This window comes from Xylocopa sonorina, chromosome 4 (assembly GCF_050948175.1).
Source record: "Xylocopa sonorina isolate GNS202 chromosome 4, iyXylSono1_principal, whole genome shotgun sequence".
NCBI classification, from domain to species: Eukaryota; Metazoa; Arthropoda; class Insecta; order Hymenoptera; family Apidae; genus Xylocopa; species Xylocopa sonorina.
The window spans coordinates 11,176,686-11,200,108 of NC_135196.1; the positions used below are offsets into that span (position 1 = coordinate 11,176,686).

General features: G+C 46.3%; 2 protein-coding genes across 5 annotated transcripts in view; one reads left to right on the plus strand and one right to left on the minus strand.

The window, feature by feature from the left end:
- The window catches only part of Gcn2 (eukaryotic translation initiation factor 2 alpha kinase Gcn2), a 215,173-nt gene that overhangs the window by 154,244 nt on the left and 37,506 nt on the right, over positions 1-23,423 (plus strand). The window lies entirely within an intron of this gene.
- Positions 1-23,423, minus strand: part of Nachra7 (nicotinic acetylcholine receptor alpha7 subunit) — a 134,453-nt gene that overhangs the window by 109,545 nt on the left and 1,485 nt on the right. The gene's annotated exons all lie outside the window — the stretch shown is intronic.

The following is a 23,423-nucleotide window of genomic DNA, read 5'->3' on the forward strand; positions in this document are numbered from 1 at the left end:
TCCTCTCCACGAAGCACGGTTCAGCGGAAAGGATCGAACGCTTTTAGATTCGATTTCAATTCAAGCAACACCCGAGCGATTCGCGTTGCGATAAAGAATTAACTATCTCGAATTGAAACGAGCAATTAATTACATTTCAGAAATCATTTGAATTATTCGCGAGAAACGATGAAAACGTTCGGATGAATTTTGTAAACGAAAGGTGATATTGATTTTCTTCTTTAATTATTAGCATTCGATTATTATGAATCGTGAAAACTCCACGAGTGAACGCAACGAAATGTTTCACGCGTGCAACTCCGTTTCAAAGCGTCGAGGGGACAAGCGAAAATTTTCCAAACAATTTTTACGGAACAGAAACAATGGAGCAGAAACGTCGCGGGCGTAAAATACAGAGTGGTCTTGGAGGAGTTGCGTCGCTTTAGTTTTAGTTGGCAATTCGCGATACCCCGACGCAACAATGCAAACAGTTCCTGCCCCCCGCGGAACAAGAAACGCTAATCCATGCCATTACGGTACGTTACTTGCGAGATATCTTGCAAACTGCGCGACCGCAATCATTTTCCCGGGCCGGGGAACGGAAATACGACAAAGAGACCCAAAGTTTCCATGTCGTAAGAAGATCTGGGTCATTCTAAGCAAATATTTCACCGATGTGTGACGAAATAAAGATGTCAGACCGAAAGTTTTTCTCGGCCCTCATTTTTTTCTCCCCTTTCTCCCTTTCCTCCTCTTCCTTTTGCCAGGGCATCGTTCCGCCAGGAATTTCGCGCTTTGAAGCTGACCGAAAACGGTTTCATTTCGTGGAAAAGTTTAATCGACGGTCTCAAGGAAAAATAAACTTTCGCGTAAAGTCAACAGAGATAAACATTTCAAAAATGCTCCCCTTAGAAATGATTTTCCAGAGTAATCCGATTACGGAATTTCACAACCAACTGGTTATACGCGAACGAACTGTAGTTGGAGCGTTTAACCCTTCCGGGTGATACTAGGCACGTAAAATCTGAAACGAGGCACAACTTTTTCGTATCTTTTAATTAAAATTCCAGCCAATTATTAGATTCAAACACGATAAGAAACTAATTTTAAAATTATAAAATGAACCTTCATCGGGAAATTTTCTCCACGCGTACAGTTTCTCGAGCAACTTCGCATCCCGTTCTACATTTCTGCTTAACACTTTTCTACAAATTTTCGAACGAGAACCACCCCAGCGGAAAGGGGCTCGAATTATTCATCTCTCTAAATGATGGCGTCGCGCATTTTATAAATATCAAGGCGCATCTCAGTAACCTGTTTTATCAAAGGTAAATACATATCCCGGTGTAACATTTTTTTGGACGCGGTTCACCGCGCGCGTGACGCGGCACGGCCGCGAAATGAGCGCATAAATCTCCAAGTATCTCCGAGTGAATCGGCAGAAATTTATATCGTTATCAGGAGGGACGTTTGAAAACTCCCGACGAAAATTTCCCGAACGCGTATAAAACACCGCGCGCTGAGTAAACCGAAAATCCTCGCGAAAATCCATCCTGGCCCGTTACGGATGGTACTTTTTGCCCCAGGAATCGTGCCACCGGCTGAAACCAAACGTTTCCCTCGTTTTAAGTAAAACACTCTTGAGGATTCCTCTTTTTGGCAACCCGTACAAGCGCCAAAGGGACCCGGCTAATCCCCTTTGACGCGCAAATTACCCGTTAATCCTGCCGTTCTAAATTTCCTCGATATATCCAAGACCCGACCGGCTGTTGGGCGAAACGGATAGCGCGCGGAGGAAGTTGCGAAAAATAGGATGGCCGCGGACGCGGGGGTGGGACGGACTAACTGCTCGTTCATTCCACTTCGCAGTTTCTCCCGCGTCATTGCACCAGATCGGATCAATTTTACTTGTCGACTTCCGTTCTCGTTTGCGACCCCATTACCACCGGCCACGAGATCTCCTCAGGAAGATCCGCGATACTTCACCGATCGTGACATTTCTCTTTTCTTTTTTTTGTCTCCATTCTCCGTCCTCTGTCTTTCTATTTCCTCTCGCAAAAAAAGAAAAGGAGAACGCGATTGGAGGAGGCAAAGCCACGAACCAAGAGTAGGGGAATCACCGAATCTGGACGGCCGCGATATGACCGAACGGGGACAGAAGAAAAAAAAAAGAAAGGGTGGGTAGAGGAGAGGAGAGAGTGTACGAGAGCACGCCGCGAAATGGTTTCGCCTGACTTGACAAGGTTTTGTACATTTGTTAATTAGGCCTCCCCGTTACGGGCGATGCTTTTTCTCTTCACGTTTGCTGGCCCGTTCTTTTTCTTCAGCCCCCTTCGTTGCTGCACGGCGAACTACTTCCTTTTTTTCCCTCTCATCCGGTCCTCTCTCCACGCTGTTGTTAGTTCCGCTGGGAATTTCTTTCTTTTCTTCTCTTTTTTTTTTGGAAACGCAGACTAAGGGACTATACCCAACCACCGTTGCAACGATCAAATTTTTAGCTGACGATGGCTTTATACGTGGCCAACGACCAACGATTCAGGAATTATTTATTTAGTCGACGCTGTCCGCGCGACTCGTTGCAATCAGTGGAAACGAACAACTTTTCCGTCTAACGCGATATATGAATTTATGAAACGGTTGTCAAAGGGAGCGTATCCAATCGAGCATCTTCTCATCTCCATGAAAAATACCGAAATGAAATAGCAGAAACGTATCAGAGTAATAAGAAAGCGATCCGAGAGCCATCGTTTTCCACTCGACTTTGTTTATCAAAGTTTTCGCCCACAAAACGAGTGCTCCGCGTTCCATCCGCTATGAGTGAACGGGACAGGGAAAAAGGGTGTATCGAAACCTCAATTTATTTCGATTTCTTACATCGACTAGTAATTCCAGGCCCCGTGGAAACCAATATATCTCACGTCGTTGCGTCTTCCGCGTCATTGGACGCACACCGGAATCATTCTCCTCCCCCAGCGTTTCGTTCCCGTTCGAAGCGGCGCCGGATGAAAACGGAATTCCGCGAGGGGCCATACTTATATAAAGCACGCCTCCCCGCCGTGGGATTTTCGAGAATGCGCCGTATGCTCGTCCAGCCAGGAAATGGAATTCGTGCGCTTTCTGTTCCGCCATTTGGATCTCGCATGTTTGTTTCTAATCCGACGCGCCACGGGGTTAAGAGTATCGCGAAAGCGCGCGTTCATCGTTTAACCACAATTTCACGAGCCATCGTGCGTTCTACTTCACATTCGCAAGTGAATCGGAAATGTGAAGGAACCACGCGACTAACAAGGAAGGTTAACGCGGTGCAAAAACGGTGAATAAAATTGTAGAGGTATATCCGTATAAAAGAATTCGAAGCGTATAAATTTGCCATTGAAATATCCAGCGAGCTCGTCCGCGTCTGGTCGTTCACGGAAACGGGTCCCATCTTAAATTATCGCCCCTCGGCATCCCGCATAAAGCTCCCGCCGCGTCTCCTATCTCTGTCGTTGACCGAGTCCCGGCGCGGGCACGTAGAACAACCCTCGATACAAATCTCCGATTCTTTACGACCTCGTTGAACCCGTGTAAACACGCTCCTTTCGATCCATCCAGCGGTTATAGGTTGGCTGGATCGAAAGAAGGATGGAAACGAGACTGCGAAAGAGAGGGTGAGGACGAGGAGGAGGAGGAGGAGGAGCGAAGCCTCCTCGTTCGAGGTCTGTCGTCGACGTCGAGTGCATCGACTCGCGACCACCGAAACGTCCCTTCGTGGCGCTCCACCTTAGGATCAAACGGGGTAGGGGTAACGACGAGAGAGACGGGGCTGAAGAAGTGGAGGAAAAAAATAGCGGCGAGGAGAAAGAAGTGGGAGGAACTGTAACGCGGGAGAAGATACGGTTGAGATCTCGTCTGGACCCATTGGACCCATTGTTGGCCCTTTGTCTCGCGCAGCCAAGGGACACGGGATCCGTGGATATCGCGAAACAATGCCCGTGCCTCGAGCAACGCCGTGGAAGGGACCTCGCAGTCAGAGAGAAGGAGGGGTGAGAAAAAAAACCAGGCGGACGCTCGCGGATAGGGAAGTTGGAGAAGGGAAGGAAAAAAACTAGATACGAAACGTAGATGGCCAGTCAGGGTTGGTGAAAAGGGACGTGGTGGGTGTAGAGGGAATAAAGGGGAAGGGTGGAAACGCGTGGTTGCCACGACGCGGTGGCGAACCGGTGGAAAAACGCCGGCCACCCCCTGCGGATTTGGATTCAATAAGAAACCGGTCGACAGTGTGTAGGACGGTATTCAGTTTCGAAATCAAACGTCGCTTCCTCTTGCCAAAAACCTTCACGGCGAATCGATAGTCCAGTAGGTCACGCCGGCATGGAAAACTGTGCCAAAGCCTTTTCTTTTCCGTCCGGCTTGTATCTTCGCCGCTACGGCTGCCTGCGTCCCCCTTTCTCTCTCGCCCTCTGTACGTCGTTTAGCGAGTCTTTTCACCCTGTTGTTCCCCTTTCTCTCCTCTCCTTTTCTTTCCCTCGCTCGCTTTTCTTTTCACGGCCCTTTAAGCCGCTTGTGCGCGACACGTCGCGAGACGCATCCTTTCTCGCGCGCTTATGATTGAAACTTCTGGAATTGCAAGGGGGTGGACGTGGGAAATCGAGGGGTGCAGCGGAGAGCCCTAGATCGAGCGTCGTCTCGCTTTCGCTGAATTTACACCGAGGTTCCGTCGAGGCGAGTGTGTTTGCCTTTAATGCACCCGATTGTTTCCGCGTTTCGAATTGAACGACGAAAATTGCGACTAGAATCTTCGTCGCGTTACTAATTAAAATCCTGATTGCGCACGCCGTCTGAATTGAATACAGTCGTTTGCATCTTCTTCCTAATTTACGAAATGGAATATCCACGAATAGTTCCAACGACCGAAAGGCTACATATATACTGCCGCGTCTTCCCAAGATGCTCAACGAACCCTCCACCAAGATTTTATTTACCATCGCTAACGAGCTACGAATGCCTCGGGAGCCTTTGATCACCCACCATGGATCAATCGAAAAACCATCAGTAGGGAAAAAGAAAAATCTGCCGCCTTGAGGAGCTCGTAGACTGTTTTGATTGGCCATCAAGGGGCTTCCCAGGTAAACCATTGTCCGAGCGCGGTGAAACAGGTGTTCTCAGAAGACTGAAGCGATGGGAGTATATTTATTAGAAGAGCATGTTCCCAGAGGATTTAATAGATCGTTTCAATTATCTCTCGTCTTCCTTACTTTCGTCTACGCCTTTAGGACTTATCATTCGATCATTTTATTTTCGTTCTTCTTATTCTCGAGTATACATTTCGCACCGTCTGTTTTCCTCGTTAGACTTAAACGTACGAATGTTTGCATAGAATATTGTATTTCGATATAAGTTACGTTGCGACATGCATTCAAAGATTGTTTGCAAAGAAGAGGAGAAAAGAAGGTGCCATTAAAAAGAAGGTTTCACGCGTGTGCTAACAAGAACGGAAGGGAATAATGACTGAAACTCTTTTCTTCTTTTGAAATTGATACGAACGTACGAATGATGTTCTTCGCGTTGATTACTGTAACCATTTTGTATCGAGAAAATTAGCAGAGTAAACGATCGTTACGAGAGACGTACGAACGAATTAGACGAAATAATTGGATTAGCGGTCGTTCCGCTTTTAATGCTCGTTTATTATTGCACGCTGGCGAGGAAAAGATGAAGGGTGAAGTCGCGGAAAGAATTTTTGCATTAAAAGTACATCAGATATTAGGTTAGCCTGAAAATGTTCGCCTTTTCCTTTCTTCGTTTCTCCCGAAAAAATTTTCAGGTTTTTTCCAAACGTGTCTTACATTTCTGTTTTACTGAGAAAAACTATTGCTACCAACCTAATTAATATCTATCGTAATCGTTGAATATTGAATGTTCGTTTGTTCACGAACTTGGATCCTACAACCAATTAGAAGTTATACGTGGTTAATCTATTTCGCGGTTCGTAAATCAAATTTCACCCACTGATAATGCAATCCAATAATTATCGCGTTTCATATCCGAGATATTATTAGAGGGGGTCACTTATAAATACATATTATAACCCGTACGAGAATTATTAATTGTTTGCGTTGAATTACTTGGGCCATCAATTCGGGGTTGTTGCATTTCGAACACGTTTTGGCCAAGTGTAATGGACCGGTTGATGGAATTTCAAACCGGCTGAATTAACGAAAGCGATTTAATTGCGAGGGAAGACGAGTGCGTCGGCGCTGATAAAAATTCGCAAGCTTCACGGATAAGTAGAGAACGAAAGAATTCGACGGTTTGTTTTTGCCAGCGCTCGATTAATGAAAAATTCGCGCGTAACCCGATCCGTTCGCGAGCCAAACATGGTTCCGGATAATTAGAGCGGAAAATTCGCATTTGGCTCGGAAGGATCCAAAAGAAAAAAGGAAAGTAACGAGCGATTAAAATGGAAGATAAAAGCGGAAGAACCGATTTTTACCTAACAAAACTTCCCTTGCCCTGTAGCAACATTTTACGAAACTTGGTGGAAAAACTCAATCTGATAAAGTAACCTTATCGATTAGTAATTAATCGAATTAATAAAAGCTATTCGCGTCGCCAGCCTGGTAGGTCCGTTTCCGTTTCTGTCCATCCCCAATGTTGTTGGTCTGACGAAGATAAACAATTTTTCAACGTCGCTTGACCATTTATCGCAAAGAGAATCGAGGTGGATTGCGAAAAAATCTAATTTCGAGAAACTGCGATGGCTTTTTGAGACAACACAGGAAAGAGGATAAAAGAAAAAAGCATATATATGGATCGTCCACAGTGGAAGCTCTGTTCCTGAGCGTTATCTTGGCGGCACAACGTTGTTCGCCCTACATTATCTTTTTTTTTTGTGTTTGCTGACGATATCATTGCTCTCTCGACACAGTCGTATCCTGTCGACCTAGTGGAACTGGTTCTTCAATCTCGAGGGAGAATCGAGCGTTTTTCTTGGACCACTCCAGAGGTCCTTCGAATCCTTCTTCAGTCGACCAACAGAATATGCCTTACAGCGAATGCCGTTTCTTTTGTGGTACTCGTTAACGATCCTTCAAAACGAATGCACCAAAAGTTTCGAACGTTCTCAACGAAAAACAGAAACGACGTTTTCCCTGTTGCGTTCCAAGTTCTACCGCGCAGAGGCGCGAATATTCGGTATTTGCTCTACCATCCTCCATTACTCGCTACTTCATCGATCAGCACACATCGTGGACGCGAAACACATTTATTTCTAACGCGATCAATCGCCACAGTTGTCCATAACGGCGTCAATAAAATAAAGAGAATTTTCGCTTCCGATTCAGCGGTAACGCAAAACTCAACCGCGACGCGACTGTTGGTACAGCTGCTGTTTACGATACCTACTCAACTGTGTGTGTGTACCCGTGCATGCACGTGTGGGACGCGCATTCACGTACGTACAGGTTCCCCTAGAAATTTAGTCGCAGTTGGCAAATTCTCGGGGATAAAAGATTCCCTCATCCCTGAAAGGAACCGATCGGGCGTGACGCGAAGAAAGGAGCCCCTTCTCCTGAATTTATACTACCGTTCGGCTTATCGGATAACCATAAGTTCCAACAGATCAAAGCCCCGGCTCGTTGCCACGCCGTGGACACGTGAATCTAACGAAGGCCCGTCATAAAGATCGGTGCTCTCCTCGGGAGAACTGATGCACTCGAGTACGAGGCCGCAGCCTCTCGACGCTGCCCGTGGAAGCATCTTGGCCTGACGTGTTTTCAATCGGCTCCTTTAGCCTGCATTTTACGATCTCCGCCACTGCTATCTTTTTTATCGATTATTAACGCCACGCGCGGCCGCTCTTCCGCCGTTCTGCATTTTTCACGCGTTAGATGCAACATCCTTTCGTCGATAGAGATCGATCCGGCTACCGAACCACGGGCGTGGCTCATCGATTATTCGACTTACGACGGGAAGAAACAGTTGTGGATCCTAATTTTTTTTTTTTTTTTTTTTGCGTATATTTCAGCGCAAACTGGGACGTAAAGATAAGCGAATGCAGTGTAACGGGCAATTTTTAACCACAACGAAACTGAATAATCGTCGCAGCGACTAAATATCTCGTACTGCGCGCAAAACAGTGAGAACATCGGGTGAATTCGAATTTAGGTTTCCAGAAAATCGAGCCGAAACAGCAGCCGCGGCAAAGCGATGGAAATCGTAAACGCCGGGAGCAGACGGGAGAAAAGGAGCGGCGGATATAGACGTAAAGATCTTTTCTGGAAAATCGCGCTACTTTAAAAGCAAACCCTCGTTTCGGTCGACGATGCGGGCCAGCCGCGTTGCACGCCGTCGTTGCATACAAACGAACCTTTCGAATGGCGGTTGAACGTTTCATCTTGTTTGATTGACACCAGCATTTCCTACAGCTGATCTTCGTGATCGATCGCGTAGCGCCGCGGCGATCTACTTGCGTCGATGATAAAAGGTGGCCCCGGCTTTTTCTGCTGCTCGCGCAGAAAATTCATTTCCCGCTGATTCGGACGACCTCGTTTCCGACGCGCGCGCCAACGAATTGTAATCACGTTTTCGCCGGCGATCGTAACAGAAGCGGAATCGGCGTGGATCGAGTACAAAGGAGACAAGGGGCTACCAAACGATTCGAAGTCGACGGTAAAGACGAAATAGCGCTGGTCCACGGATCGACGCCACGGACCAGTCTTTCAAAGGTCTGAATGGCAGGGACTTCTCAGTCGTGAATGGAACTGATCCACGTTCGTTCGCGATAAATCATCGTGGAAGAAGGTAACAAAATTCCCTTCGAATTTGTTCATCTCGCAAATGCTTTGTCGTTTCTGGATCAACCACGACAGCCTGGGACACCTTGTACGATACATCGAAACGCAATCCCCGTGAATCACCGTCAAGAACAGATGCTCCTCTCCCTCGCGGCGCACGAAGCTGTGCAGGGGAAATCTCGAGCCATCTCGAGGCAAAACAACAAATATACATAGTACCAAAGACGAAAAAAAAAAGAAACCTTCCCGAGTACCTCTGCGGAATTCAATATTTACTTCCACCCGCTCTCTGTCCTCACTCGTCGCGACGCGAGTTCTTATTCCAGACGTGACCTCGGGTCTGTCCCTACCCGGTTCTTGCAACATTCAACAGTCGTCCTCAGCGTCGCTCTAATTTGCGGTGACGAGCTGTTACCGTCGCAGGCTTGTTGATCGTTCGTGTAAAAACGAATAAAAGGATCGCGTCTCCGCGTCGGTTTCACTCGAGTAAAGACATCCTTAGCGCTCCTGTTAAAATGTCCACGGTCGTCTCCTTCTGCGCTTCAAGGAGAGGGCTCCAGGACCTCTAAAGAGCACGCCCATCCTCGCAACCCTGCACCAGAATCCTTAGACGCTCCAGAGGCCCTCAGGCTCGATTCATCTACGACTACCCCTACGCAGACTCAAGACACACGACCCTCAGACAAGATTGCTTCCTCCTGAATCACGTATACTCGGGCACCTCGGGTTCGTAAGGCCCGTACCTCGACCAATGATCGATCGACCGAGGCCCCTGAGGACTACAACAGCGTGGAGCTGGCATAGAACGCGATCCCTGAAGGAACGCGCGCGCCCCAATAAAACTCAATCGACCCCGTATCCTGGGTATTGTCTGTGCAACCGAGGTGCAGCAGAGCATGCGAGATCTTCCCTCGCCGTGACGCGTGCACTCGACTAAACGTGCCTCTATGCGTTTCCGCCTCGCGACACCTGCCGTGCACGTACACGTGCAGGCGCGCGTGTATACATACGCGGGAGAATCGATCCGTACGACGACGAGCCGAGCTTCTTTCAAGGGAGTTCGAAAGAACGGCCGCGCGGGAGTCAGCGACCCTTGACACTCCTGGAGACAGGAGTGGCTGCAAGTTTTATGCGCTCACCGCCTTCTCCTTTTCAACGGTGCACCGCGGCACATCGCTGCTCCACCGAAGGCCGTGCATTATCGACCTGTAAAATGCCTCTGGGACCGGTTCGCCTTGCCTCGCAGTCGTGCACGCACTAATTTCGGGGTCGTCGAGCCAGATTCGAGCTGGCTAAACGGCCAACGCGAAATCGTAATAGCGTATCGAGACGACGCTGCTCTGGTAAGCTTTTTGAATAACTGGCTGACCCCGTTTCTACCGTTCTACTTTCCTTTTTTTCTCCTGGCCCCTCCCTCCGTCTCGTGGTAGAATCCAGTACGCGTTCAGAAACCATTGTTGCGGATAATCTTCGTGGGTGTTCAACGCGCGACACGCGTTTGCAAAGAATTTCGATCCAGTGTGTTGGGTGAATTTGTTTATTAAGAGTCTTTGCGATTCTCTGCTCGTCCTTCGTGTTTCTCTGAGTTGAAAGAACGCAAGCGTTTCTCACGATTTCCAAATATCGCGGCCATGGCCGCAGACCGCTTTCAATTCGGATTCGTTTGAAAAAGATCGAAAAAACGCAGAATACACGATGTATACCCTGTAGACCATAACTCGAGCGATGGAAAGTGAAATAGACCCTCTCGGAAACGAACCGCAGATTTAATCTCCTATGAATCTAGATTAGTCGGCAGATAAAAGAAAAAGCCACGCGCGGAAGGCAAACATTTTGTTCCTCGCGTTCGCTTCGGTTCGAAACGTTTGCGCTGCGACGTGTACATCGTACTCATCCATGTGTTTGCTAATAATGGGGATGGCATTGCGCCCGGTGCAACAAACCAACAGCGCAAATATCATAATTTTACAGGGCGAAATTAATGCCGACGCGTTCGATCGATAATGAAGTAATTAACAATGCGCGGGGCACATCGCAGAGCATATTAACGGCACTGTATCGCCAATGAATCGCGGAATGTAGCTGCACGTGAATGGTACTGCTGATTGCAAGAAAAGGATTCGCGATCGAAAGCCAATTTTTTTCCTCGATATCCCTGAAAATATTGTTTCAAAGAATCTTAGACGATGTCTACCGTAATAGTAGGGACTCGAGTGCATCCGATAATTCACGCGTAGTCTAATCCTTTGCTGGTTCGATGCGATCATCCAAGTCAATTCGAATATGCATCGGTCGTATACATGGATCTAATTCGTTGGAAACGAAAGCAAGAAGAACTCGAGGACTTTGTTTTACCCCGACAAAGTGAAACTTCTACGCGAAGTGCCCCTTCTCTGGCGAACTTTCGATAAAATCTTCAATAGCTGCTACTATACAGTTATCCTTTCGACATCCTGGTTGCAGACACTGACACCTCTTATCAACGTTACCGTATATTACTCGAGGACGATTTTGTCGAGTCGTGTCAGACCCGCAGCCACGTTCCAAATCGATACGAAAGACTCGACGTACAGTCAAAATCGTAGACCTCGCAGGTGCTCCACCCTCGCGATACGACGAAACAATATTTTACATCTCGATCGAACTTTGAAATAAATATTGGCAGCTAATATTTATGGCCCTGACACGGAAAGAAGACGATACACGATAGATCCTGTACATTTCCTCTTTCCCTCTTCTGTCGCTATCCCGTTGGACACGCTCCTCAAACTACGAGCGCCTCTGAAACACGGCGAACCATAAATCGATCGGAATCAATTTCGCCGAGAGACGACCGCGAGATCTGTCCCGGGAGCACTTTAGCTAAATAAATTAGTCACCCGACGGCAGTCTATAATTCGCATCTTAGCCCAAGCAACGCGTCGACCAATTAACGGGATTAAATATTAACGGGCACCCGGAATTCTCCGTTGTGTCTAAACTTGCAAATCGTTTCGCGTATCCCCGTTGCCCCGGTAATACACGGCCGTGGTAATATCTCAATTCCTTCCTCTCAGCCCACGGTCCCCTTATCGAGCGCGTGTAAACCGCGACGGGAGATCGCGGTAATCGATAGTTGACTCGATATCGCTCCAAGGGGTGCGCGCCTAGAAGGGGTGGCGCGCGTCCTCTTGGCCAAGGCGAGGCGGTATCCGCGTGCAATCTCGCGTTCTCCATCCAGCACGCTATCCGGACCCGTAATGGAATCGATCTAACTCGAAACGATCGGATGCGAGCTGGCGCGCGACGAATTAAGATGAGTGCATTGTGCCGGCCGGCGCGCGACGCGTTTACACGCATGAAAACGAAGGAAGAGGAGACGAGCGAGGGAGATCTGAGAAGACAGGGCGCACAGACGAGCGAAGAAACTCTCGCGATGCGCCGGAAAGGGAAGAGGGAATATTGATTGTTGCGGAGCTTACTTTCTTCTCATTTTTTCTTTCGTTTCTCTTTTTTTTTTCCCTTCCTTGCCGGCGAAGAAATACGTACTTCCATGCCAAAAGAGGAATTTCTCGGGGAGGAAAAAAACAAGGAGGGAGATGAATGTAGCCTGGCATGATGAAAGACAGTTTCCTTCGCCTGTTTCCACGACCAGCTTCCTCTCTCCTTCTCTCTCTCTCTCTCTTTTTCTCTCTGTCTGTGCGAACTGGAATAAAGGTCCTTTAATATTTTCGCTAGCCACCCTCGGTGATTGTTCTCATTAGGTGATGGTCTTTAATTAAAGTGTCGGTAACCACCGTCTGATCGAGCGATCCGATCGAGACGATCTTTGAACGTAATTGGAATTATTCGTAACCTTACTCTCGTTAGACTTCTATGGAAATCTTGCTTAACGATTTTACGGATTACTAATTCGGGATAAAAATTGTAAAAAAGAATATTGTAAACGACTCGCATATATGTAAGGTAACTTTTTATAGATAATTATAGTTTTCTTCGGTGCGAGTTGATTTACATTTTGTGGAGCCTCGCGAATCACTTTCAATTCGTCGTCGTTGCCATCTATTTGCATTAAAGCTGTCTCCTCGTTAAGAGAGAATCGAAGAAAACTTTCTAATAGAAGGGCCGCTTGTTGCCATTGCAAATATAGATAGGAGATAGTAACAAGATTCTATATTTAACGGGGAAAAGAGGTAAAAAGTATAAACCCACGGAGCAGAAAAAATAATTCTCCGAGTGATTCGAAGAACTACGAAAATAAATAGCTCACGTGTCGTATCGAATTGAAAAGATCTAATTAATGGTTCGCTCGTACTTGATCGTTGGAAATTGGCTGATTATTTCCCCGTTATTGTAACGTTCGCATCTTTCATGTGCTACTGTTTAAAAAAAAATGGCACATAACGGCGGGGAAAAAAGGAGTGAACGACTGATATACCTACGCGAGCCACGGTTGGTACCGTCAGTGGGAAGAGACATTGACGTAGAATCGATAAACGTCTATCTCGTTCTCGTTCGCATGGCTGACAATTAAATTCTCGTATGAATGGTCAACTCAGCGTTCTCATAACGCACAATGGGTTATAGAATGAATTTTTCGGCAGCCAAAAGGTGAGTATTCGAACGCAAATAATCATTAAAATTCAAAGGGGGGTTAAGAAGGAAAGTATAACAACAAATAGAACCATTTCTATTCCGTTCATGTGTCTCGAGTCGAAATTAATTTTATTCGCAATAATCGAACAGTGGCAACGACAACAACAATTTTTGTCCAGTTACGACAATTACTGCGATGGTTTTTTCACTCAAGAAGTACCAGAACGGTGTCTCTTCAAAAGCCGTTTCACCGATATTAAGCTTCGCTGCATTTTTCCTTCTAAAATACAATTCGCCGATCTATAGCCGCGCTATATCACAAAGGCAAAGAAAAAAATCAATGACCATCTAAACGGTTTTGGGAAGGCTTTCAATGTCGCGATTGCCAATATAAAAATCACGAGGACGTTACTTTAACCGCATAAAAATCGATTCTGCGCCAATCGAGAGTCACCGCCGAGGCCAGCGTGGTGCCATTTTGTTTGCTAACAATTATCCAAGACAAAGGACGCAGAACGATGCGCGACCAACGATAAAACGAGAGGACGAGCGGGGGAGGAAGAAACGCGGAGGGAAAAAACGGGGTGGAGAACGATGGGCGAAATGACAGAGCGCAAAACTCGATGGGTAAACCGCAGAACGGGATTTGCGTGTGTTTCGCGTGGGTTGTCGTCGCTGGTGGACACACATACGAAAAAAAAAAAAAAAAAAAGAGGAAAAGCCGTAACGTTGCTCGCGTGTGTCGACGCAAAGACGCGTGCGGTCGAAACGCGCGCACGTATACGACAATCCCCTGTCGACATGTCAGATTGTAAGCTGTTGCACCGGGTACTGGTTGATAAAGCTTCCATCCCCCTCCCGCGGACCCCCTAAAACTAGCTTTGAAACAAACTATTTGCTCATATTGCCTCCCATTACGAGTTGCACGGAACTTGGACAAGCAAAGCGTACAGGAAGTACAGTCTAGCACTGTGCGCATCTATTCATGGGTACCTGTTAATGGCGAGACATTCCGTTGATAGGAACCCTTCCGTGATATTATGCGATTTATCTCGGACAGTATGGTCGCGGATATCTAATTCAAGACACACATGCTGAAACTGACGAAACTTACGAGCGATCTCTAGTTCGTTCGGTACACTGAAAACTCGAATATGATCGATCAGTTCTATCGTTGTTCAGGAAACAGAATTTCTATTCAGACCCACGTTTCGATGCGAGTATCATCAGTTTGAGTTGTACTCCGAAAGAAATTGATAGAATAATATGTGGGGCAACGCACTATACAATATTATAAGTGACGTCTCGAAATTGCAGAATTAATATTTAACCAACAATCGTCAATGGAATATCAATCGAGCAACATTCGCGTACACCTTACGAACGAATAGCCACGTATGCCATCGGGCAGCGTCGAGTTTCTCGATACTACTTCGTACCGCGGGGTATCGATATAAAGGATTTACTCATTGGAGGGATATCGGTGTAGGGGTGGATGTATTAAAAATTGAATGACTCGGATAAATTGGTAGAAAGCGATAGAGAATAATCTGCTGGATACCGTCTCGTTCTCGCTTCTCCGTAAAGCGCATCGGTTTTCAGTTCGGAATCCGTCTTCGCGGATCGATAATACCTTTCTTGAAAGCCAAGCTATGAGTGGTAAATGGGACGATCTTCCGACCCTCCGAAGTACCTACCCCCTGTAAGCCACCGGAGGCTTAATAATACGTCATTGACTTAAACCGCCCTGCCCTTTAACACGAAATATACGTGTAACCATTAAATCCGGCGAGCGCCGCTATTTTTCCAACGAGATTCCACTACCCGTCTGAAAGTAATATCGCCGATCGTATCCGCTGCTCGTTTGTAATTCCAAGAACATTGTTACCCGCGGTATTCTTCCGATTCGTTTCCATTCCCCCGCGGCGAATCGAATGGGGGCGACCGTCCGAACGCATTAATTGCATAATAATTCACGCGGACCGTGGGGCGTCGGGCGAAATTTTCGCGGCTTTTTAAGATATCCGGTGGGCGCCGTGATTTATCGTCCGGCAGGATAAAAAGGCGGTTTTAATAACAACTGAATTTATGAATACTGATCGTGAAATTAAGCGTTGTCCAGTGCCGCATCAAATATCGCGGTTTAAGAGAAATTTAATTAACGTCCACGGTCTCGGGACCGTGGTCCCTGCCTGTGAGCCCTCCTAAGCCGATACCATCGAAAGTAGCGAATAAAGATCGCGGAGAACGAGTGAAGAACCATGGAAACATTCATTTCTGTAGGAAGAAAGTGGCCATTTTTGACCTCGTACAGGGGCGATTATTCATTTAGGACATTTATTCGCTGAGACCAGGCCGATGTGTCCTGCGCGTTCAATTATTTTCGACCGTTCTATCATTTACATGCTCCCTGCGGTTCGATTGCTTTTTAATACTCCCCAGCGACGGTATTTCCATCTTGGCAAAATGTAGAGCGATGTCAATTGGATTTTCTTCGTTTGAATAAAATATTTCGACCGACTACGCGTCGCTCATCGCGTTTTTCATTGTTATTGGTGTGGTTGACGCGATTAAATTGATTCGGCTAAACTTAGCCGCGTCGCGAGACGAAAACGAAACTGAAACCCCGCTAGCGCATGGGTTATTCATATCCGAACGTCTCGCAGGAGTCGATCGAATCGTCTAATACTTTTTTCCTTCTTTAGACGAGAGATCGTGTAAATATTTAGTTGTTTCGTCGTCGGTCAGGGAAGGCTTGACCCTTTTTCACGTGTATCGCGTTGTCATTCTAACAAGACGGATTGCTGAAACGATATCTGTGTAAATTTGAAGAATGAAGTGGCTACTTCTTGAATCTTTCAGCACAAACAGCCACGTATCTTAAGCTCGGTTAAGCCGGGATCTTAAGCTGGTTGTGTGTGGCCTTTCAAACTCTTTTTAGAGTAAAGCGTAGCAGAAAAGTGGAAACTGAAATTATGAAAAAATTATAGGAATAAAATTGCAGGCCAAAGAATCTTCTCCTTTGGGAAGTCAGATTTCGCTTCTGAATAGATTGCGAAGTAAAATGTCTGGATAAAATGAAGATGTTACGTTCAATTCTCGAGGACGTAGATTTGTCTCACGGGAAAAGGGAAACATTTATACTCGCGATTAAGCGAACTGAACTATAAACAGAATAACTAATAACGATTCTCCAGGAGTGGAGTCTTAACGAAATCAATCAAGATTTCCTTAGCCTGCTTCAGTCCAACGACGTCGTAACCGTCGATAAAATTACAAGGCTCTTGGCTCGTCCTAAGGGGTAAAAAAGCTGTGTTCATGGTATAAACTGTGTCGATAAAACAATATTAGCGATATGGCGATGTAGTGATACGACCCCAGGAAATTTCAGCGGATTCGTGGAATTTTCCCGTAACTTATCGATCTCGCTTTTATCCAAGTATTTGCAATTTACAAATAATACACACGCGTGTCTAACCTTATCGAACTGAATTTGTGAATCCTCTCGCTACATGGCATCCGAATCATTCTGACGGACAACCTTAACAATGGCTGCCCTTCGCTCGAGGATAAAGCGGTCCCGTAACGTGACCCGCAACTTGGATAGTCGAAATTCTCAGCTGTTCACCTCTCAATCGCGATAGCAACGACATCGCAATCGCGGGCAAAATTACATTGATCGTTTCTCGAACGAGAAGTCGGGTTCATAGTTTGCGGTAAGACGTAACGATGACACGACGCGTTCGCTCGACTGCCTCGGTTAATGACTTGGAATATTGTTAATTCAACGTGCATTGTACGATACCGTTCTCTTGGATATCTCTGGTAACGAGATCCGTTAAGTATACCGGCGGTGCAGCAGCGATTCGATGGTGATGAGAGATAATCGGGACTGAAAGTGCACGCACGAAGATCCTTGCAACGAACGAGTCAAGTAGATAAGTACCGACATAGCCAGACGCCTGAGGACTACCACTCGTAACGTGAAACTCTTTAGAAGTGAAATTGAGGCCCACGTATCTCTTTCTATTTTTTCACTTTTCCTTCTCTGATGTTTACTCGTCATTAAGCAATCGTATATGCCACGCATCAATGGAATACTGGAGCATGATTGTAACTATCGAGTTACTAGTACCGATTGCTTCTGAAGCGAGCAATTTCATTCGAACAAACGAGTATAGAAGATTGCACGGAAGTTGTATGGCGATCAAGAACTACTTATTCGTATTGTGAACGACTGCGACTAAAAATTGAATGAATGAACAATGAAAAAATAAAATAACGCGATAAACGACGGCACTAACTGCATCCATTTTGTATAGAATAAAGTGAGACACACTTGTAATACTGATAGATCTCCATTCGTTATATGGATGTTTCAGTAAGAAATTATTATCGTTCCTCTTTACGTAATACATTTTTTACTGCTCTTTGACTGCACAGTCTCGTACCATTACGGGAACAAGTAGACGACCTACGCTATTTTTATAATAAAATTATTCTTGCACAGCGAGCGATACGAAATGCGAAAATGTCAACGTTTCTACTTTACCCTTAAACTGATATAACATTTCCCGTTATTATTACACCATTATTATTAAAGTCTATTTATATTATTAAATAACCGAGAAACGTTTCCATCCGTTTACGAATCGAAAACACGATCTCAATTTAAGTAAAATAACCGGGAAATTAACTTTATCTTGCGAATTAATTACCAATTGCAATTGCTTTCTCATAAGAAAAAGGGAAGAAGGCAAGACGATCAAAGCGCTAAGAAAAAATTACATAAGAATCTATATTTATAAATAACAGAAGTTGTCTCTCTTTTATAAGCTTATCGTTTCATTTGAAACCTCGTTAGTAGAGACACTCTCATCTTATCCCAATTATTACGTCCAAATTAATTGAACAGGAACTAATATTTAAGAGAATTTTTCTGACATTTATGAAATGCAATAAATTGGACCACCAGCAATGGAAAAGGGTGAAATGGCTACTACAAGCTAAAGGGTGCCAGCCGCTGTACGAGACGCAACTATCGTACTTATTTCAGGTTTAGCAGCTTTCACGCAAATGATCGTATTAAATGTAGAAAAATAAACACCAACTTTGTATCACTCTACGACCTCACTTTATCCCCTCTTCACCTACACCGCCACTCTTCCCATTCTTTAGCAGCCGCAGAATCTCATAATCCGGATTTTGGGTCTACTCAAACACAACCGCGCTTCCCTATTATTCAAGTATAATGAGTTTCGCCGGTACACGGAGGGCGAAATCTACTTTTAATGTCCAAGCAAAAAGAGAATCAGCCTGTAATATCGTTCCAGAGGAACGTGCGACCAATCGTCCCCTATGGTTACTTCTGCGGACCGCTGTCCAATTCGTACAGTACCGAGCAAGTAGATTCGAGGAAACCCAGAAGAATGGCCAGAATAAATTACAGAGGAAATATCCGCGTAGACAAAGGGAGCGATGAAACGCGAAAAAAGAGAAACACTCGTGGAATTCGGTCGAACGGTGATGTACCGAGAGTTCAATGCGAACCGTGGACACGCAACGGAAGGTAAAAAGGGGTTGCAGAAAGCCGGGTGAATTATAGAAAAACGATAGAGACGGGAACAAGACACGAAACAGAGGATGAGGGGGAAAAAATCGAAGGGAATTCTGAAGCATCGAGAAAGAGGGCCAAATAAATGATGAAGGGTGGGGAGCAAACGGGGATGGAAGGAGAATGAGCGTACCTGCGCCCAGTCGGAACGCGCCCCGTAGCGTTTGAAATTTTAACGAGCTCTTCTAAAAAAGAACTCCCGAGCCAAAGCCCGTTTTCCCCCGTAACATCACGATCCACCGTGGAGGAATCTATCCGATGCGTCGAGCGTAAACTGCACCCTATTCCACCACGATCGGATGTTCAAACTCAAAAATCACCACGGGAAAATCTTTCTATTTGAAGTTGGTGCGTGCGAGCTTCCCAGAGAAATGTGGATAGAATAATTCGATGATGTTTATACAGGATTTAACGAGCTTTCGATGAATCTAAATACTGAGTAGAAAATTCTATGGAATACTAGAGAGTACTTTACACGTTTCTGGAAAATTCTCCACGCTTTGACAAAGCTGATTACTACAAGAAACAAATCGAACGATTGTTCTATCATTGTCGGAAGTACTCGATGACCTTGTATTGTCATCTTGATAGGACATACGTATATTACGTTTCGAGGGAGCAATTTAATAATCTGTGAACTGTTCCTTTCGCGGACGTTCTCGAAAAAGCTGGTTGTACGACTTTAAAAAAGCGGAGCTTACCCGTGTTCCCGTGTGTGGTTGAAATTAAAAAACGCGGCAAGTTTCACGTGAAAATTAACTCGGGAACATCAAGGTGACATTTCAACGCTACCGCCAGGCATCTGTCTTCTTTGAATAATTTAACGAAACGTGCATCCCCACAGCAGCGAATCTATACGCGTGCACGCTCTTTTCCCTGATGTAAAAAATGTATTTGTGAATACCGCCGCCATCCAAAAAAGCTTCTCATCGTTCCCGGCGGTTTCACCTATAGTCCGCGCGTGTTTTCCTATTTTTCATTAAACTCACGCACGCTGATCCCTGCCTTTTAAATGTTCCAACGGGGCGAAACCCCGTACCTATTCCGACATCACTGCCGAGCGACAACGAAACTAATCGTAAACTCGTACATAAAAGCTCGAGTCTCGCAAAACTCCGCGCGTCTCGAATGCTCGGAAGGGGAGCGCATTTGCTTCTGCCACGATACGATGCTACTAAAAGGGTCTCTGTGGCATTTGTTTGATTCAATTCCTAAACTCTCCTGACACAGGAAATTAATATGAAAGAAACATTTCTAACAAATGTCCTACGGTTCTACCCGTCCCAAAAATAACATTTCACTCGATACGCTGGCAATAAAAATCGAAGCTTATTAAAGACAAGCAACGAAGCTAAAACTTTGTCTATATATTTAAAATCGAGAAACGAGTCGTTCGAAAGCGAGGAGGGGACCAAACCGAGACCGCGATGGTCACCGATAGAGACCCATTAAAGACGAACAGTCGGTGAAGAAAACCGGGTGGCTGCTGAAAGCTTGTTTTCCCGCAGCTTCTCGCAGCGTTTGGCACAGTTTTCACTCTTGACGTGCATGATCGCGCCTGTCGAAAGAGCCGCGCGCGCGACAAACGGGGCAGAAAGAGAGGGTGAAAGGCGTACGTGTGAGGGTGCGATCCGTACACCCCTCTGCGTCCGCGCGTCCGCGATGGACGATATATCGTAGGTGCGCCTCGGGTGCACCAGGAACGTCCGCTCTTGGCTCTCTCTGGTACACAGTGTTCGCCGCTTTTCAAGCGGGCAGGCAGGCGCGCACGCGTTCGATACTCCGTTGTTGTACACCCACATACGCCCACGGGTGTACACCAACACACGTGCACCGGGTACGCACGTAACCAGGCCGCGGATGGCGAGCGTAACTCGACGCGTGTGCAAGCGGAATCCGGCCGCGGCTCGACGGAGGAATCGAGCGGCGAAAAGCGACGGCGACGGACGCGAGGCGGCTGCCACGTTCAAAACATCGACGTTTTGCGGCATGCGAGAGAGAGAGAGAGAGAGAGAGAGAGAAAGAGAGCCGGATGCTGGTGGCCGCAAACGCCGCGACGCGAGCCGCGGTACGCTCTAGTAGTACGAACGACGATTGTCGCGTCGTTGGGAGCCGATGCTCGGAAACAACGCGCCGAGTGCTTTCAAGCACCGATTCTACCGCTGATGATCGCGCTGAAGCTTCCACCGGCCATCTCGGTGCTCGATGCTCCGTTTACGTTTCGAACGCCCGCAAAGTGCTACGTTTCTGATAAATTATCGCAAGAATAAGCGACTGTACGTCCAAAATTAGAGTCTTAATCAAAATACATATAGTATTGTCTGTTAATCCAGTGGAAGCTTTTGATCTAGTAGAATTTAGTCTAGAAATTAATTATCCTTCGATTAGGTGTACACGTTTGTTCTAAAAATGTGCAACAAGTTGCCGAAACCATCAATCAACGAATTTGGAACACCAGAAAAAAAAAGGGAACGATTAACAAGCGCGATTCTAACGTACGAATCGAAGTCAAACGAGAGGTACCTTCGCAACGAAATTGTATTCCAAAGCAGATGCGAATTTATCGGGTAATATGAACGGTTCTCCAGTGGGCCACGGGTTTTTACGCGTACCGTGCACGGCGCGCAAATTACAGGTCAGCCTTTACGCAATTGGCCGGACGGTAGCGTCGTTCCTGTCGATGCTCTGGCCGTGGACATTGTCGTCCCCTGATTTTCTGCCACGGCGACACGGTATTTAATCGGCTAGCGATAAAACTGTTTCGAAATTTATGTTCCGCCGTTGCTGGCCCGTTTTTAACGTCCGCCCAAGTCGCTCATATTTCGCGCGCTGCCGGGAATTGACACGTCCGTTCGATAGCGGTAAAAATCGCGTGTCGCAGGAAACGATCGGCGATCTTTCCCTTCCCCTTGCTTCCGCGCGGAGATGATGCGAGGAATGGATGAAAAGTGGCTGGTGATTTCTTATTAAGTTCACGTCCGATTTGCCCCGCGCGAACCGCGAGAACTCGACGGCCTCGTGTTTTACGGTGTTTACATGGCTCGTAAAAGACACGTTGATCACGTCTTCGGTACGTACCACCCGTTATTTATAGGGAGAAACAATGAAACGTCGGTGGAGAGACTAGGCAAAGGGAACAGACAGGTTAATCCACGCCTTAATACTGCAACGTAACCAGCATTCGATCATTTTTCTTTGTATACCTTGCCGGGCATGGCTAAATTTCTATTGACTCGGTCGAAAATCAATTAATCATTATTGTTACTATATCCGTGCGAGGTGGAAATAATATTTTCGTCGGATAGAAACTCAGCACCATAGATAAACAAATGTTTTACGAACCATTGACAGTGAGAGTAGCATTAACCTAGTACATAGGCGATCCACATCCCTACGTGTATTTGTTGATGTACTTTATTTGTTAATGCTGATCGCATATTCTGATGGACCAACATTTCCTGAAGCTAGCATGCCTAGCGTTCGGTCGGTCGATAATTTATGTTTCACACGCAACGTGCATAGCCTGGACGACTATTCGTATGCATTTGCATACACGATGTACGTGAATGTATACAAATTGCACAACCAGTTTCCTCGTTCTTCTTCCCCTGTATCATGCGACAGACATAATCGAACGAATCTATCATAAAAATCTAGAACGATCCCTTAAAGAACCTGCGGATCGACGTCAACGAAAACCAGTGAACTTTTATCCGTTCCAAGAAGGTTCCAAGAACAAATCTCAAGTGCATCCTAGCCTCGCGCCAAAGAGCAAGAACAGATGTCTTCTTCTATAGCTCGTTCCTCAATTTTGCCTACAATAATCGGACAGTTTCGAGCGTACAGCGCAATGACGGATCTCTGGATGTCGCGTGGGCGAGTTACAAGTCCTTTCGTACACCCACGCCTACGGGACTGCGCGGGTAGCGAAAGCGAGAGGACGAGGTCTCAATTAATCGAACGTTACGCTGAACGGAATAAGGAAGACGGTCACCAGTCCAGTATCGCGTCAATTAAAATCTACCGCATCGGAAGGCGATTGTTCCGTCCCGTCGAGAACCACCGCGAATCGCAGCCTCCTCCTCGTTCAGTTGACGCGGTAACGTCACCGATTTGACTCGCGCGAGAACAAATTGCCACGTGGAAACGAATAATTGGACGGTCGAAACATCGTCGATGAAATTTAACCATAAAAAAAAAGGGAAGAAGAAGAAAGGGAAAGAGGAAAGAATCCGTCGAATGAACGTACAAATATTTAGACTGCGGTGATTTCGCTGTCGAGTGTGTATGTTCAGCCTGCAAGCTGGTGCGCCAACGAGAGTAAGAGAGAAAGAGAGAGAGAGAGACTGCGCGCACACCACGCAAAAAGCGTCGCCGATGACGTCAGAGTGCCAACACGTTACGTAGCAAAGCAACACCTTCCCCCGGGCTCGTTTGAAAATCGCTCCGCGTCTTGAGCACTCGCGAAGATAACGAAC